Source organism: Chroicocephalus ridibundus, chromosome 3 (genome assembly GCF_963924245.1).
Source record: "Chroicocephalus ridibundus chromosome 3, bChrRid1.1, whole genome shotgun sequence".
Classification (NCBI taxonomy): Eukaryota; Metazoa; Chordata; class Aves; order Charadriiformes; family Laridae; genus Chroicocephalus; species Chroicocephalus ridibundus.
In genome coordinates this window covers 15549923-15563557 of record NC_086286.1, presented here as the reverse complement: position 1 = coordinate 15563557, position 13635 = coordinate 15549923, and positions in this window count along the sequence as shown.

Here is a 13635-nt window from a genome sequence, read left to right as displayed (position 1 = left end):
TAAATCCAGTGAGAACAAGTGGGTCACCAGGTTGTGTATTTCTGAGCAGTACGTGCTCGGAAGAAGTGAAGCGCTTACTTGCCTTGGAAGCTTGGAGCTGGTACAGCAGCTACAGTAGAAACCTTTGTGCTAAAATTAGAAAATTACAAGTAGCTTTCTGTCATTTGCTCTTCACCCTAAAGCAAAACTGAGTCTTCCAAGGAATTATAGCTCAGAAGCCTACCCATGAGCCACAGATGTTCCTAGAGATGTTCTTAGGTGCTGCAGTATTTATTGGAAAGAAAAAAATTCATTCTGGCACGTAATGGGCTCAGCTGACCAAATGCTCAGTGCTAATCACAGGAGCCAGCTTTACAGTTAGATATACTGGTGACTTTGACACTATTTTTCAGCTTGACAGCATAATAGCTCCATTGCTGTTTACCAGATACCACTATACAAGGTAGATCACCACTGCAAGCATTTTTAGTGTTTCTACTGAAGACAGTTTAAAAGGTTTTGAACTCAAGAGAGTTTGAAAGGTTTTGACACTTTTCAAGGTGAAGTTTGGACACATAAGGGTTGCTGTACGAAAGGGGAGTCAAACAGACAGTAATGAGTCCAGGAGGTCAACGTCTTCTTGCCCATCACTGTCCACATTAAACGGGGTTTGGCTTGCAGTATGGTGTTGGGGATAGCCTCAACAAGGAAAAATCGCCTAGCTTGCTCTCTCAATGTGTGGATCTTGCCAGCTTTCATGCCACTTCTAAGGACCCTATAAAATGTATGCCTGTGCATGGAAAGCAAAAACACACTGAAGAGATCTTTTAAAAGCCTTTGGAAATCATTGGTCTTTCTGATAATAAATGCATGTCATGCAAGTCCCACACTAAGGTGGGACAGAACCATACAGGTGCGGGATGGATTTGCATTACCCATGCAGGTTCCAGCCAGTAAACAGTGCTGTAAATGCAAAGGAGATGGGAAAAGGACAGACTTTGAAACCTTTACCCTACATCTCTACTGACAGCGATGGCTGTGAGGGCACCTCTGGCCTTTTTGCACCAGAAACCTCTCATCCTGCCCATGGAGAAGTCTGCTGTAGTCTCAAGCTGTTTGGAAACCATCTGTGTCTTGCTGCTTCCTAGCTTCAACCCCACAGTGTCCTGGCAGGGATGGCGTGCCTTGGAGGGATCCAGCTGCTTCCCACTGCTTTGGCACCACGTCTGCTGGATGCTGTTCTGAGACCTGGGGCACATCTGGGGCAACAGCCCCATAGGCTGGTAGTGGCTGGTATGGGTGAAAGGCAGCTTGCATGACCTACGGCAAAGGAGTGTCAGGCTTAAATTCCACTTTGGGTGATAAGATTCAGACGAAAACCCAAGGAGGCAATGTCCTGAGAGCTATCTCTGGAAGGGAGGAGCAGAAAGCCTTGAGCTGACAGCAGAGCACCAAGAAATAGGCAAGCAGGCTGACATGAGTCATTAATAACGAGCGATTCTTCTAACAAAGGCAGGGAGAAGTTTTATCTCTACCACTTAGGAAAAAAGTGTAGGGAGAGAAAGATAGAAATGATGCAGAATTTCCCCTAATTTTAAAATAATTCAGAAAAATACCTCAAAGGCATCCTCACGTATCACACGCAGAAGTGACACGGTGTCACTAGTAGCGGGCTTTCCCGGGAGCGGGGCTGGGACATGCGTTTGTGCATTGCTCCTGCTGTGGGAGCAGAAGGAGAAAATTAGTAATCTAAGTTTCATTCAGCTGAGGCAGTTCCTTATTTGAAGTTGCCCAGCCATGATATTAGCTCAGAAACCATGTCTGTCTGAAACAGAGGAACCACAAAGGGAATGTGAGAAAGTGAATTAGGGGAGAAGGTCACAAGCCAGAAGGTCCTTGGTTTCACACCTCCTTTATAAAGAGCGGGGTTTTGTGTCAGCGGTGGGACTAGCTCATGCAGAGAGTGATCAAAGTCCACGAGAGCTGCTGAAGAGACGTGCCCTGAAGCCAGGCCGCGCAGCATGCCGAGATCAGCAGCGCTGGAAAGCCTCCTGCCCATCGGAGGGCTCACACGGGTGGTGGCGTGGCACTGAGCCGCTTTCGAGTAACATGGGCTCATGCAGAAACAGATACCTGTTTCCAGCCCTCTGCTTGTAATTCAAAGTGAATTCATTTTATCTGCGATGCTGCAGTCAGATCCGGAGCCAGGCAGGAGAAAATACTTGTCAGGGTGATAAACGTTTTATGCTCAGCCACCTGTACTGTGACAACACCCTTCAGCAGACTGTTCTTCAAATGAATTGCCAATCATCACCTGCGTTTCTTTGGTGCAGGAGACCCGGTCCTGCAGTCTTTATCTGCGTTAATAATTCTTACTGAGCAGGAGCCAGGCTTGGAGGCTCCTGCTCAGGAGGACGGCACTGGCCGCAGCCAGAGCCTCTTAGGGCTGGGGTGTTCCTGGAGCAAGGGTGGAAAACCAGGGACACAGGTCTTGGGGACACAGTCCTACCATGGATTCCCTTTGCTTCTCTGCTTCAAATCACATGAGGACATGTAAAAGCCTGAGCTAGTTCAGCAGTATCCTATATTAAAAAAGTAAGGGTGGAAGGGAGCTCTTTTCTGGCATAATTTGAGGCCATGCCTTTGAGGTGCCAAAAGAAAGAGAAACAGTCAGGGAAAGGTAAATAAGAAATGTTCCTTTTTTTAAGAAAGTGGTTAAACGTGAGGCACAGAAGTATTCTTTATTAAAAGATATAAATCAATGCCTTGAGCACCTAAGAATCAACATGAACCTGTCTACAAGCTTTTGTTCGGTGTGTGTTTTAAGATGAGAAGAGTTTCTATTTTTGATAATCTTTGTTTGCCAAGACTTAGAGCTGCACAGACAAATCCATCTCTCTTCGCCTCGTCAGGATTTACAGCTGCAGTCAGTCTTTCAGGGCAATAGCCATCAAAGCCTTCAGCAGGTGTGCAGTGACCGGGAATTGATATTGCATCAAATCCACAGAGAAGAGATGACAGGATGTTTCCCCTGGGATCCTTGTAAAAATGACACGGAAAAGACACAAATGTTTGCAGATTGCATTGTGAATGCTGCAGAAAACGTAGCAGCCAAAACAAGAAATAATCTTGGAAATGACAAACCCTCATTGAAGGTTAATGCTTACAGAGATGTGGGAACCAGTCCCAGTGGCACGTTATTAGCCAGGCTCTAATAAATGTTGTTTCCATGAGCTTACGTGCCAAAGGCTAGACCATCAGCATGGCACCTCTGAACTGTGGGTGTACAGTGTCCTGAGCACTGCTGAAGCGGAGGGAGCCAAGTTGTAGACACCTGGTGGAGGAGCTGATCCATGGCTGTTAGATGTGGATCATACCTGCAAGCCAGCTTAGCCCTCCCACTTCACTGATCTGCCTGAAGCACAGGATTAGCTCAAGAAGCAGGAGAAGATAAAACTGTACCATTTAAAAAACTTGTCCAGTGGTGGACACCAGGTCTCAGTGTTAAGTTCTCCAAAGCATAATAGATGCAACAAATAAAATCCATCCATCCATCAGGGCTGAACGTATGTTTTCTGCTTTCCTAATGTGCCTTTGGCAGTTGCTAGAAACATCTGTTTTTTAAGCTATGTGCCTACATTGCATGTTGCAAATGGATAGTTTAGCCCTTGTGTTACACAAATACATATTTTTCTTTATTAAAATGTCTTGTTGACTGTTTGGATGCTAATAAAAGCTGTCTAGAAATGTGTGCTCACCTGAGCCAGTTGATAGTCTGGGTGGTTTCTCTGAACTGGATGCTGTAGGTGACACTAGTGATGTAGCTGTCATTGATTTCAAGCTGCGTTTATCCCCTCTTGGCTGAAGTGATAGCCTTTTGATTGAGGTAGAGGAGTTTGCCATTATCTGTAGGGCTGTCAAATATTAAGTTGTTCTAGTTTTATTTGCTTTAACTTCATGAATACTCTACTGCTACCAGAATGCTCTCAAAAAGCCCTTCCCTAAGCTACCAGAAAGCTGTGATTGACGTACCGCTTACATCCATGCAAGATGCAAAAGTATATTTGATGTATGGGAGCCGTCATTTGCACATTCTGTGCTGAGTAAATAGAGCCAAACTATTTGCTTCAGCTGCACAAAAGTCTCACTAAGATCATGAGTTTCAACATGAACCAGAGTTGAAGATTATTTTGTAATCTGCTGCAAGCACCAGTGAGTAGCATTGCAATTTAAAAGGTTTGCCAAGATGAATAACATTTTGTGTTTCCTATTGTGATGTTACCTGCCTGACTCCTTGGCTGCTGTAAATCAACACATCACCAGTGATGTTACTGGAAGTATAAGAATTAATGCCAGCTGGAGATCTGGCCCATTATCAGACTTTAAAATTCTCTTTCAGAAAGAATTTTACTGGGCAAGGTGGCCAAATCTATATATGAGTTTCTTAGTTAAAACAGATGGCAAGAGGCCCTGAATTTTAGTGATGCGTAATGCGTACAGGTAACAAGGACACATTGCTCAACACTGTTTGTGGTGAATCACAGGAACCTAAAAGGAAGCTTGGAGAAATAGGATGGACTCACAGCTTCGTGACTTTAATATTCGGTATGTGATCTTCTTTTCATATACCTGTATCTAAATTCCTACGTTTGCCAATCCAGGACTGAGTTCAGCATGGTGGCAGGGTTACAGAGCAGGCAATAATACGTACAGCGTACCTTAAATGAGCGAGTTTTATCAAGGATGCCTGTTAAATAGCAAGAGAGAGGAAATCTGCCGTGAAATCCAGAGGAATTGAGCTGGAGTTGCTACAAGTAGATCGAGCATGTTTATGTCCCAGCTCCCTTCATTTCCTAGTTCCTTGGCTGATTGAAGAATGCCGAAGTTGGTAAATGTTTAATCAGACTTCGGCTGTATTTCCCAGCGCTGCGGGCACAACCGATCAGTTCGCAGAAGCACTCTCTTTGCATATTGTAATCAGTTTCCTAGATAAAATATTAATACTCCCGAATATACCCAAGGCACACATGTAGGATTTCTTTTCGCTTCTGAATTTTAATACGTTTAATTTTCAGTACTCGAGCACCACAACAGACTAGTGGGCTGGGAAGGTCCGATCTTACACCGAGGCGCAGAGCAGTCGTATCACGAAGGGCAACAGTCCGAGCTTTGCCATGCTGTTACCGTAGCACAGCTCTTCCCTGGCACACGGGCAGATGTGGTTGTGGAAGACTCATTTCTCCCAGCTATGCTGCTCCTCACGCTCTGCTGCTCCGGTCGGTGTCAGATGTGCAAGGGTTTTAGCAGCAGCAACAAGCTGAGATCAATCCACATATTTCACAAGGGCGTGAGGTGGTAGCACCATTCTGGCAGCGGCAAACATCCCCTGAGAAATTACACCTCCATCTTCTGTCCCATCAGCCTGTCTGCCACGGATCAACATTGTTTTGTAAAAAGACCATGGGATGTATCGCTTTATTTTATCCTTTTTAAGTGTGTGGTTGTGTGAACTACTGAGTTCTGGGTGGTGAAGCAAGCGGCAGTAGAGAAGTGACTGACTTTGACATCATATATAGAGTTTTTTGATTTTTTTGTGGGTTTATTTTTTTTTTCTGTATATTCATCTTTTTCAGCTGAAAGGACTCTTTCTTTTTTTTTTTTTCTTTTTTTCCTGTTTTGGTGTGTTAGCCTGTTCTTCTTACTAACACTACATACAGCTTTTCTTATGCATCCCTTAACAGAAGGGAGGAAGAGCTCCGAAACCTTGAGCCTGATCTCAGGGTGTTCTCTAGGATCACGCGCTGTCGCAGTGTGATGCCCTTCAGCAAAAGCATGCCTCTTTTTTGTATTCCTTCCAGTTGCAGCTGGCATGCGTTGGGATCCCAGTTTCTGCACCTAACAGAAACCCAGACCAAGTCTGGCTGCTCTCCAGCAGACCTTGTTCAGTGCTACTGAAAGCAGAATCCAAATGGCTCCAGCCAAACCGGAGACAACTGCAAAGAAAAGAGAGAAGTTTTATTTCCCAGCTCAATATGATGCAATCAATTCAGTGAATTCCTTGTCAAAATAAGATGCATGTTGACACCTATGAGTGCACGTCATCAGCCTTCCATAGCGTCCAGTAGCTCATGAAGAAACTGGATGTATTTTTGATGAAGCATAGTTACGTTATTTTTCAGAATTCACAGAGAATGTCATGATTTCCTTCTTCCCATTTCTTTCTCCTCATTACTTCTATTGATGGCTTGTCGCCTAGTCAGTTAACTTTTTAGCAGCTTGCTTTGAAAAAAACATGTGTCGAACTGGTGCTCGATTGCCCTCTCAGTCATTTGTGTCAGAGGTGAAAACAGGAGGTTCACGCATCTCCACGTGGAAGCTGCTGGGGAAAAAAAGCAAATATTGCTGCTGTGAAAAGGTTGTGTTTACTGGCTTCTGAAATGGCGTTAAGTCCATTTCTGTATTGGTGCAAAGTGCAGCTGTTGACAGGATTATCCCAGAGGAAAGTATTCGCTCTCCTAGTGCTGCTGGGATGGGAGTTGGAAGGAGCAAGGACCGCAGCTTGCTCGTGGTGGTGACCCATCTCGTGTGAGCGTTTCCTCGAGCCACCTCCTCCGCTGACCCCATCCCTTGCCTGTAGCCTTAGACTGAGGTTCGAAACTCTGCAGGGCGGTGGCCGCTTCGTTGTCACCTGCATCCATCGGGCTTCAGGAGAGCCTGTGCTGCGGGAGCGGCAGCAGTGCTGAGCTAGAAGCGACGCTGGTGATTCGTGAGCCAGTTTACCTAACTTCAGCTTCAGCCTGCTGGGTTAAATTCTGTTTTCAGTTAAACCAATGATACGTGATTAAAGAAAACAGCCCACGAGGTTTTTATAGTAGGGAGAGAGACGGTCCCTTGCTGGAACACTACAGGCACAGGAGACAAGGGTCTTCTAGATGTCGTCTCAATGAAAACATCTTTCATGTGTATAAACACAATATGTGTTATTACAGCTACGTAGCTTATATGAGAGAATAACATTTTATATGTTATTTACTAATATGGCGTGAGTGCAAAACCGCTGACGAGAACCTCAGCAGCAATTCAAAGAGCATCAATGTACTTGTCCTAGTAAAAACAGCAGTGAAGCAGCGTGGGCAGTGGGGAGGGGCACTTAGCTCCTTTTTTCAGTTTTGATGCTGCAATAGCGTTCAGTGACACTAAATATTATCATACTTCTGGCTGTCTTTCGCTGTGGTTGTGCCCCGCAGCTGCTTTGCTGGGTGTGGAACACCGTGTTCAGCTGAGATGCTGCCTGTGGGGCAGGGTCTCATGCTGGGTGGCTTTCTCTTGGAGCCAGGATGGCTCGCTCTACCTCTAGGGCTCTGCAGGGTTTTGTGGCCACAAGGTAAGAGAAAATTCATCTTCATTCAGGCTGTAAATTGTGACTTAGTCTTTCAATCAGGTGTTGAAAGTAGTGACTGAAGCCAAATTCAGGATGACTCAGGATTCCTTTAGAAGTAAAAATTTGTCTCAAGTTCTATCATCTTCCTGCCGTGACAAAATTTAGTGTTTAATAGTGTCTGTCTTGTGCAGGTGTCTGCTGGTGTCTTTCCTTATTAACTGTGGAAAGAAAAAAATGAGATAAACGAGTAGTTGCTGAAAAACTAAGACTTGGGGCAGAAGCTCCGTTGCACACTCGGTCCAGCCTCTAACATTTTGGGAGGAAACGTGGGGCAAAGCAGCACGTGGATGCTAATGCAGCAGCAGGTAGGAGCCCACTGTGAGCTCTCCCGTTGACTCCCAGGGAGAGCCTGGGAACTTTTCCTCCTGCAGGTCTGATGTCTGTGGGTATGAGGCTGCAACAGACTTTCCTTGTATTGTGTAAAAAATGTGTCTCTGAAAGGAATAGGTGGTTTTTCTGTTTGTTTGTTCTCTATTCTTGGGAATTTCTAACTCCTTGTATTTTGTTCATGTTCTTTGTTTGAGAAGATTACACTCATCTGGAAAAATACTGTGTGGCTTTTGTGATCAAGGCAAATGAATCGACACAGCTCAAATTCTGAACGCTGAATATTAAGTTTGCAGAGTAACACTGTCACCAACAGCAAACATTCACAAACCAATGTATCCAACAGAGCAGTTCAAGAAGGCTGACATCTGAGTGGTGGCATGATGCTAACAAAAGTAAGGAAAAAATATCCCAACAAAATCTGTTCTTTTCTGTGATTTATTTGCTTGCCTCTAATGATGTTAAATATTATTCTGATGTGAAAAATGTCATGTCCTACAGCTTAGGGATATTATTCAGTTACATTGCTACTTCTGGATCATGCATATGTAAGAACCGGGAAATAAAAAGGGGGCTCAACCATAGCAGATGCTTTCATTGCACGAGTAAAGAGTAAAGCAGCACTGCTGTGAAGCAGCTCCGACTTCCATCAAGTTTATTGGTGCTAAGGAGACCCAGCAAGAGTCTGGGTGTGTGATGGACAAGTATTTTTAAAAACTAGTCAGTGCAATTTATGCTGTCGTTCCAGTGCAACTTTAATGGCTAATGGTAATCTGAGAGGGTTTAGCTGTTTGTTATCTCGGTGCGCTAGCTACTGCTGATGGATTAGCCAAAACCTGCTTGCAAAAGTGACACTTCTGTGATATTCAAATCTGTCTTGTGATATTTATATGCCAAAGAGCTAGAGCTTTTGTGAAGTGCTAATATGCTTCTATATTTATGGAGGGTTTCTCCATTGAGACTGGGAGTCTACATAGCCTTCTGCAGGCAGGCAGCAGTACCTCACACCCACAGGAGGTTCAGCTAAAACTCAGTGCCTTCCCAGAATCCATGCTGAGAGGCAGGGGACACCAGTGTAGGCTTGGCGTCGCGCTAATACGTCTGCATGATTTCTAATCCATTCAGACAGCAGGGAAAAGGCACTCACCCTTGGGTGCACACAGCTGGGCAGGTCGACCCTCTCTGGATTCCTCTGCGTAATGGGATGGATTGTCTCATGCCTGTTTTAGCACTTTTGCAAACCTGTTTGCAAAGTCCTCCCTTGGACTACTTTGGGTATCCTCTTCATCTGCTTGCAAGACTTGATGACATAGACCCGAGCAGGTTTAGAGAAGATCTGCTATGATGATGAAGGGAAGTAAAAACGTATCAGACAAGAAAAGATAAAAAGCGTGGTTTGCTTAGACTAGCAGAACAGGAATGAGAGACATGATTGCTGTCTATGAGGAAACCAGGTAAACAAACGTCTTGGAGAGGGCATAACTCTTAGGTTTAAAGCAGAGGCGATAGCAGAACTTGTGTCTCCAGCTGTGTTTCAGCCCTCATGTGTCCACACAATCCACCTTTCACTGCCACATGATCTGCAGTCACTCTTTTTCCAGCCAAGCCAAGTCAATAATAAGTTGGTTTCAGAAAATGTGAAGTGCAATTTTAATGCAGAATCCAAACAAAGCTCTGCATTTTTTTTCTGGACATTTGTAATATTTACAGTCATTCTCCACCTCAATCGTATTTGCATTTCTGTGAAATGAAAGGGTGTTATCTTTAAATCACATCATCATTTAGAAGAAAGTATTTCCAAGAGTAAGTTGCAGAGATACCATCAGTTGGTAGAGAAAGTTGAGAGGGCACAAACCCCTTCCAGTAAGTGATTTTTTTTCCCACTCACTGAAGAGCACATGGGACGAAAAAAGTTTGCCAATCAGTTGGACAAGCCCCAGAACTTTATCACTCTTGGCTGCAGATTTTATCTCTCCATGCATTTTATCACTAGAGGTTTGATGTCACTAAGATGAGTGGGACTTTAAAAGCAGCAGCTAACTCAACACACACCATTTCCTTTTATAGGGACAAGTTCTGGAGCTCTTTCAGTCCTCAGAACTGCAGCAGGTTTTTCTGCATTCCTGCCACGTTCCTGCTGGGAAGCATTTGTCATGTGGAGTCCCACCACCTCCAGTGCAAAGCCAAGTCCCAAACCCTTCTGGGAGTGAAGTCTGACTAGCGGGCACCATGCTGCTCTGCATCTTTCCAAAGCAGACAGCAGCTTCTAGATGCTCATGAGAGAGACCAGGAACTTCTCAGTCCTTGTCCTAAATACGTGCAATTAGGTAAAGTTAGGTAGGTGTGGGAAGGGTTATCACCAGGAAAGCTGTATAGGTGGAATGGGGAATGGACCACGAGCTTGCACTGCTGAAATGTCTGAGCTGACACTGCAAACAGTGATTTACTGTGTTGATTATCTTGATACGTTTGTATGAAGGGAAAATAACATTACCCAGTAAAACCACTGGGTTTGTAGCCTGACAGGGCGCAGCACCCTACACTGACAGACGTATCCAAGGGCTTTTTCTATCAGCTCAGTTACGATAAACTCTGCAATGCCACGTGCAGCATGCAGACTACTGAATAAATTCTTACTGCAGAAATACGAGGTGATTTCCAGGTGACGATAAATGTGAATTACGATGGAAGAAGAAGGGAGTACTTCATCTTTCACTATCATTTGACAACCCAAAATATTCACTGAAATCAAGCATTTTCCTAAGAATTCTCGAGCTAAGCCTTGCTCAGAAGGCTTTTAAGGGGTATGATGGTGTGTTTTAAAATTACTTCTGTGGCAATAAAAGTGCCCGTGAAAGACATCCCAAGTGATTCCTTGAGAAGGAATAAAGCTCAGGATTCATCAGAAAAGTTGCAACATCAAGCAAAAATATTCTGACTTCAACACTTGCCTCCACCTCCCCCTGGCAAAAAGAAATTAAGTTAATCTAAGGCCATGGTCTTTGTTCCTGGTAGGTAAGCAGGAAAGAAAGGGCAAATGTACAAACTGAAGCAGGTCTGTGGAATTAGACAGCGCTGCTTATCACATACAAGGTATCTGGGATATTCTTGAATTAAATACAGTAATGCTGTGACTTGCTGATTCAATCTAGGGTTCTCAACAATCACCTTCCCTTTTCTCCTGGAGACACCTCCCAGTCCCTCGTAAAGGGACTACTGAGGTAGTAATGCAAATGTTAAATGACAGCAGTATCACCACAATAACAACAGCGAGTATTAACACAGATTCTTCTGCATCAATTTGATAGGGATGCTTTGCCTAACTGTTAATCAATTAAGGATAACTGGCAAAAACTTATGACTCAAGACAAATTGACCAAGTTATGGAGAAGAAATGAATGTGTGATTCTTAGCAATGCGGTTGTTTCTCTAAGGCATCATTACCACTGACAATTGTATAACACTAATGAATGAATCACTTCTTCTACAGTTAATAAATTTAGGATGCAACTATTTATCTTTTTGGTATATGACTCCAAGAATGAAATGGGTCAGCAAATGTGGTATGACATTATCTGTTGCCCTTTATTCTTTATATAGAAATAGGATTGATCAATGTATCTTTCTAAAGAAATTAACACATATGAGCATGTGAATGTAAATAATAAGCTTGTCCTAAGATGTGGGTAATTGGTGGGTACTGACTATTTAGAAGCTCTGAGCAGATATTATGGATATTCCATAAATATTAGCTGTTTATAACCTTTTAAAATTCTTTCTACTCTATTGAATTTATAGTTCTTGGACTTAACTGTTGTCTAAAGAGAAGGAAGCTCTTCAACTTTTTCCTTTTCACCTATTCATACAAGCCAGACATGCTTTTTTCTCTGTCACAGCCTGCAAACAGATCATTCCTTTTGTGCTGCATCGTCTTTCTGCTGACTGAAGTTTTCACCCCATTTTGACCTTACACCCCTGTGGCTATAACTCCATATCTTTTTTTAGCATCACTTTTGCTGACAGCAGACACCCAATGGAAACGTTTCTCTTAATTCTGTAATTTTCCTGCCCTTGATGATCTCTATCTATGGAGGAAACTGGACTTTTATTTCTGTGCTTCTGTGGGAACTGAGGTGAAGACTCAGCAAATCATCCCAACAGTTTATTATTTTTATTCCTCCTACATGATCTCTCTTCTTATATAACTTTATAAAGGATGCATTCCAAACCAGTGCAGTCAGTGTTCCCAACAGAGTCACTTTTCTCTCCCTCGCCTCAACGTGATCGAGGTTAGCCCACCAAGTTAGCCCAATATCGAGTTAAGCCACCAAGGGCTTTGCTGGCCCCATGGCACCCACCATCACAAACATGAAGTGTGTGAGGAAGAGGACAAGTGGCTGGGAAGGAAAGCAGGTGGTACAAGAGGTAGAAGCATGGCAGCATCCGCCTGTTCACCAGCAGTGGAGCTTAAACTAGCCATGAGACCACAGGATTAGAACCCAGATACCATTAGGAGTGTTGAAGTTCAATGAATCATCTCATTTTTTGACTTCCCCTTTCCTCAAAATGTTCAAAATTACAGGACACAGCATGAACTACTTCCAATATTTTCCCTTTTTCTTTTCTAACTTTTACAAAAGATCTTTGGTATTGTTCCCATGAAGGTGTGAATACACCCACAGATATTTGGCACTAGCATGACTTCACTCTTGTGAGTTGACTTCAGCAAGGGCCAGCTGCAAGCACAGCCACAAGGAATAACATAGAGGTGAGAAATGATGAGATAAACTGCAAAATAGGTGAATATGTCCAGTGGTCATATCACCAATCACTTCAGTTTCTCAACCTTGGCGTTTGCAAAGAGTCCATCCAAAACCCTCGGGGTATTTGTATCCTTGTAATTCACTGGTATCTTTACTACCTGCAGGCTTTTAGATGTAGAAATATAGACTGATAAAAACCAGTGTGTTTTTCTCTCTGCAGCATCCTCAGTTCCTATCATCTGGCAGGACTATTTGTCCTGTGTTAGCAATGTCTACCCTCTATGTTTTCAGAATCTGCTACAGTCGGTAAGGTTTCCTCCCTCCGTTAAACATACGCCTCACCTCAAAGTTGCTTCAATAGAGTCTTCTCACCTCTACTGAATTCTGCACTGCCCTTCTGAAAGAGCAATGTCCACATTTTGTCCTCTCTACGTGGAGTTACCTCTCGTGTCAGTGTCATGTAGCCAAAGGCAGAACTGGAGCTCAGATCTGATATTTGCCTTAGACACGGACCCAGACTTACTATGTACAAAAGGGTCCATTTCATTGAAGCATACACCTTTTTAGGAAGGAAATAATCGACTCATATTTCGCGTGGAAAACTCTGTCAAGGGATCAGTTGATAACCTGTTAATGAAATTCCAAACCAGCAAACACAGCCACCAAATAAGCCTTGAGAAAGTGCTGATTTATTTTAGGAATCAGAAATAATGTATTGCTCAGAGGAAGATGGATTAGATAACCTCATCAGAAAAAAATAGGAACTTGCACTAAAGAACCAGTAGCAAGAATGGAATTTTTTACCTTATTTTAAATTAATGATGTTAATCTTGCAGAAAAAATAATCACATTTTAGCTGCCCTTGAGCTGGGCTTCATTCATAAAAGTTCTTTCAAAGAATGACTAAGAAAGAACAGAAAGTTGAAAATGAAACCGGCCCGTTGATTAGAATAGATTCATGCACGGTGTGTCAGGATGCTGAGACCATCCTAAAATGTTGACAAATGAGCATTTTGGTTGAATGTGTCTATATTGCAGTTATATAAATAAAAAAATAAAAAATCACTTAAATTCTCTCTGGTAATCAAATGTCAGGAATGAATAGAAGAGCTTGGTAAAGAGTCA